Genomic DNA, 6,093 nt, shown 5'->3' with positions numbered 1-6,093 from the left:
CTCATCTTTGACATGGTATCTATAGGTCCACTGTTGGAAACATAACTTATTTGTTGACTAAAAATGACCATAAACATTTTAACACTATTTCAATTACGAAAACATCCTATATTCGGGGGGGGGGGAGCCTAAAAATTATCAAGGATTTCTTTATCCAAAATTAAATAATTTGAGTTATGGAGGGATTTGAGAGGCCGGAATAGTACCAGCGGAAACACGAGACCCTCCTCTTTTACATGGTATAGATCCATTACAAAATGACCATTAACATTTTACCGCTATTTCAAATCCGAACAAATCCTAAATTCGAGGAAACAGAGCCTCAAGAATACTGGTAACCAAGTAACCAAGCTACTTGGTAACCAAACTACTTGGTAACCAAGATACTTGAAAACAAAAATGGATATCTTTTAGGCTTTCTTGTTCGAATTTAGGATGTTGTCGAATTTGAAATAAGGGTTAAATGTTAATGGTCGTGTTAGGTCAAGAAATAAGTTTTGTCTCCGATAGTGGACCTATACCATGTCAAAGATGAGGGTCTCGTCTCTTTTCAAATACCTACATAACTCGAATTATTTAAATAAAAATCAACACCTTCTTGCGTGATATGTTTCACATTGGCCCGTGTAGCCGCTGTTGTGGCAAACCGTCCGTGTGTTATAGTGTCCTTTTCGTTATTGTCTGCTGTAAGTGGCGCTATACTGCTATATTCTGCTACCACTGGTTGCTAGCTTCCGACAGGCACAATGCGCTACATCGCATCGCATTTTCTGACCGAACAGAATCGATCTGATCAGATTATCTAATATAAGAAACTAGAAAATTTACGTAATATGTGTTACAGTTTGGTAAAGTATAATAGCCATTTACGTGTTGCAGTTATGGTAAAACTAAAAACTCAAGTTTAGCACACGGATGGCGTTTGAGTTACTAAAGTTTAGCAGACGGATGGCGTTTGAGTTACCAAGGCAACATGTACGGTAGCCCTCAAACGTAGAAGACACAATTCTGTATATGGTTGTATATTAAGATTCTCTAGATAATAACAAACCATTATATATTCCAAAAGAACATGCTTTCTCAATCTTACCACCAGCAAAATGAACGACACGTTGACTTGTCTTAAAAAGAAAGTTTCGACCGATTTCAAGCTTGCACACGGAGGATTTGGTAGTATGGTGTCTGAATTTGGATATATGGTTAATTCTGTTCTTTCGATTCACAGGTGTTCAAACTTTGAGCTATAAGTTCCAAACGACTTCTCACGTCTTCGCTGCACCACAGTGATGCTAAATAAATGAGGGTGTTGCCCTGGGGTCTTTGAAGCCAATTCCGATGTAGAAGGGTTTGAGGTCCTCAACCTAGAAAGAAAATAAAATAAACTTACAGAGGTGAAATGGTGCAAATTGTGGCATATTTGTAAGGCTTAAACTTAGGTCTACAGACTACAGTTAACTTTACAAACAAGGTTACGCTTATAACTGCTTTTCATTTTTGTGCGGGCGGGGGGTGGGGGGAGGGGGGCCCAACACTTTTGGATCTGTGTCTGCCCAAGTTCACTTTATTTCTGGGAATGGATTCGAAAATTCGACCTTTCTCGTATTCACGAAACACTTATTCAAAAGAGAGGGATTAATATAAGGCTGTCTTCCTCCACTATCATCACACGGATAAGGTTATATCTAAGCCCATGTAAATCTAGGCGAAACTTTGCCGGATTCGCTAAACTAAAGGATTTATTTTTTTAGTAGTTTTACATTAGAACCATAAACAGGTAAAATAAGTTATCAACAACCATTTTCACCTTTAGAACACATCGTTGAATATATGATACTATCGTTATTAGTTACTATAGTTACTCTTCGCTTGTAGCGTCATGAAACTGTGATTTGACTGCACATAAACTATCAAAATAGATGGCGCTAGTCAAGGCGTTCACACTGAGCTCATAGACGCTGCAATCTGGAAGGAGCCTGTGTACACTACAGAAGCAGAGAATTAGGCCTACATAGTTAGGGAATATGAAGTCTAAAGTATAGGCCTGTTATGTCATTTCTTGGCATGTTCATACAAGGGTATACACTGCGCTCAGTGGCGGAGCTAGGGGATTGGTCAAGGGGGGCGAGAATGGTCTGTAGGGGCGCTTTCGACACTATCTAAGCGGAGCGCCACCACAGGTTGGCGCGGAGCGTACAGAAATTTTTTGAGTAAAGATACTTCCTAGATCGCCGGAAATGACCCTTTCCTGGCCTTGCTAATTTGCAGATAAATGAAGAATAAATAGGTGATTACGCCAACAAAATGTGACAAATGTCAATAGGTAGATGAGAGCGCAATAAAAAGTAAATAATCGCGAATAAGTAAAAAGTGGTAAAAAGCTGAAAAGGGCCCCAGCAGTCCATTTTGAGTCCGTCAGGGGGGGGGGGGATCCGCCCTCTGACTGTATGGACGCTCCGCCACTGACTGCGCTCTTACCTAATGTACCCATCCACTAACACATTAAATCATCAAACATACGGTAGAATAAGACCGGGTATACAGGTATGGGCTATTATTAGAGTTTTTGGCGCCAAATGCGGTTAAAAAATGCGGTTTACCGAAAATAAAATGCATGTTACGAGAAGAGAAGGGGGGGCAATTAGAGGAATCGGAGATGGGTTAGATTGGGATAGCAAATTGTCGACTACTTACATAAACTATCATATAAGTTGGTATTAAAACTTTTCCAGGCGCGTAGCCAAGGGGGGGGGGGGCGAAGGGGGCAGCCGCCCCCCCCCCTTGAGCATATTTTTTTTTTAATGTTTTTATGATATCGCTAGTATTTTCAAAAGAGAAAATGCTAAGATGCAACTTACAAGGCCTGGGAAGTGTCATTTCCAGCGATCTGGGAGGCATTTTCAGCCAAAATTTTCTTGTACGCTTCGCGCCAACATGGCGGCGCTACGCTTAGATAGTTTGCAATGCCGAATCTACAGTTTCGCCCCTTGGCAAATTCCTGGCTACGCGCCTGAACTGTTCTGCTTCAAGGTCTTCCTTTTTCTTTAGGTGCATGCGCAAGCTTCTGGGGTCGGCGGTGATTATCGCATTCAGCATTTACGGCTAAGCTATTTAATAATATGTACTTTTGGACACGTTCTAAAAAGCACACCATACTCAGGCGCGTATTCAGGATTTTCTAACCCGGGGGGGCGCGAATTATTATCTAAGCGGAGCGCCACCATTGGTTGGCGCGGAGCGTACAAGAAAATTTCTGGTTTTGATACCCCCCAGATCACCGGAAATGACACTTCTCGGGCTTGAAAATGAGCAACCAAATGTACACTTTTGCCTGAGAACCAAGTATTTCCCAATTTTTTTTTCCATCCATAACCTTTTTGAAGATTGTCACCAGTCACACATCATGTTCGACCTCATTGCATGTCCTATGGATCATTGCTTTTGTAGGCGATTCTACGTCACGCCCCACAATATCCGAAAGCCCCACTTTTCAAGGTTTTAAGCCCATTATTTGTTGAGAATTTGAAAATTCACATTTCTTGTGAATAAAAATCACTTGAAAACATACCCATAATGTTGCACAAAATTCAATCTATGGACAACCAATAGGGAAAAACCCCCTTCAACCCCTAATAGACAGGTACAAATTGCACGAGTAGAGGAAAGTATGATGAAGAATGTTGGTGAGGAAATTTTCGAAAATTCCGACACAGTTAATTTGTTGGTGTAGAAATATTGCAACCTCTTATTATGGCTATTATAAAACTTGGTTGAAGGAAATGAAAAATAGCAGATATTTCCGATATCAGGTATATCGAAACCGAACACTACACACATAGGTGTAGGTCCCGTAGGAGGCGGGGCTGCAGCCCCAACCCCCCCCCCCCCCCCCCCCGCAACCAATTTTTTTCCCATTTCTTTCGGGCACCTACTGAAAGAAAAATAAATAGCAATGAATAGCTTAAAAATTATCTCCTGGTAATTAAAATAAAGTTTCCCATTTAATTAGAAATTCCTCCCCCTTTAGTGATCCATACCTAATTGGCTCCTCAGCTCCGACCTCCTGTGTATTTATGGCTTCTTAACAATGTTAATCGAACAATACTTCACTTCTCAGCATCTCCCTGTTTGAGTAATAGACAACTTTCCCTAGAAAAAAAAAAAGTGTCTATTCTACAAAACTTAAATATTATCCCCCGTAGGACCTCTTGCGAGGTCGAACAGGGTAAACTCCTTTATTGTTGTTGTAAAATAAAGTTCTAAGATTGGCCGACATTACTACTGTAAAAGAGAGTTTGACATAAATAGATCTGTATGCTTTTTCTCCATCTACATAAGACATTTGGTTGTTTACATTAGCATCCGGCGGTTTACTGTGCTACTTTCACGGACCGTGCGGTACACGATGCCATGCAATGTAATGACCGATGCTTACTTATATGATATTGGCATCGATATGTTGAACGCGCGCTTCGCGCGCGAAAAATTTTTGCTTTTTTTTGGGCAAGTCGTTACAGCCCCAAATCCAATTGGGCTACGCCTTCGACTACACACATAGACAGTTTTTGAGGCTGTTCATCGTGGAACAGGCATTTCAATGCTCACTGATATGATGTTATATCTGCTCTTTGCTTTACAAATTCGAACAGGCGTGTAGCGAGTAATTGCCAAGGGAGGGGCGAAGCCTGTATGCAAACTATCTAAGCGAAGCGCCACCATGAGTTGGCGCGAAGCGTACAAGAAAAATTTTCGCCGAAAATGCCTCCCAGGTCGCTGGAAATGACACTTCCCAGGCCTTGTAAGTTGCATCTAAGCATTGTCTGTTTTGAAATTTCTAGCGATGTCATAAAGAAAATTTGCTCGGGGGGGGGGGCGGTCGCCCCCTTCCCGAAATGCGTCATGTTCCCGAAGACCCCGTCGAGTTCAAGACCAGCCACAGTTGGTTCCATATAGCACAATCCTACAATTGTTTAAGGCGTCCATACACACACACACACGCGTTATGATAGATCATATATAGTATTTATATAGATACATTAGTGAGAGAGGAAACATGGAAACGTCAAAAATGGAGTTGTTGGTGTAAGGGGTAGGGTGAGGCGCACACCCCCTCCGTAATCCTTGATCTGTCACTGGCTACCCTGTGTATATAATAGGGATCAGCGCTTTAACTATGACTGTTCCTCTTTCTCTTCCCGAAGTCTTGGCTATCTTCTACTCCCTCCCTTTCTCCTTTTTCTCTCTTTTTTCTTCTTCTTTTCCCTTCCTTTCTCTCCTCCTTTTCTTTTTCCCCCCTCCTTTTCCCTTTTTTCTTCTCTTTTTTTCTCTCCTCTTTTTCTTACCCGGGGGGCGCGCGCCCCCAACGCCCCCCTGGATACGCACCTGATACTAATTTTGTTTTATGTCTTAAACACTGTACTGTAAAGTTGTTATGTTCTCCCTCGATATCCCACCCGAACGGCGGGAATTTAAACAAAATCATGTATCCTCAACAGAGGAAACCCGACAGTATACCATATCCGAGAGATGGCAAATGGAAAATACATCTCACCCAAGTACGACCATCATTGGACTTCGCGATGAATCTGGGCTATGTTGCTGCACCGGGGTCATGATAGTCCTTGCTACTACCCCTCTGACTGACTTGTTTTTCGAAGTTGGAAGAGCATCAGCGTCAATTGCGAAGAATCTTGAGTATTTGGTTTGTTACTACCTGAAGTTTGGTCCATGTACAGTATATTAAATACAGCTAGGAACTTAAGAAATGACAAAGTATTTCGAAACGGATAATACATGAACTGAACTTTGACGCCATCCATGCAGTGAAGGCTTGGACAATGTGACGTGAGAAATTCAGATAATAAATTTCCACTCGAGTTCTTTTAACACTTACGTAAAAATGAAATGTAACAGTATATGCTTATAATAATGAACATTTATTATTGTACGATACAATTAACATATAAGCTGCTTTGCTACATTAAATTTCTTTTACACAATAGCCTATATAATTACTTTAACGTTCTTGGCGCCCTTTTTTAATCAACAAAAAATATTCCTTTTAACTAACGAAATATGTTTATTCCTCCAGTATAA

This window comes from Apostichopus japonicus, chromosome 20, assembly GCF_037975245.1.
Source record: "Apostichopus japonicus isolate 1M-3 chromosome 20, ASM3797524v1, whole genome shotgun sequence".
Classification (NCBI taxonomy): Eukaryota; Metazoa; Echinodermata; class Holothuroidea; order Aspidochirotida; family Stichopodidae; genus Apostichopus; species Apostichopus japonicus.
Note: the sequence above shows the minus strand (reverse complement) of the source record.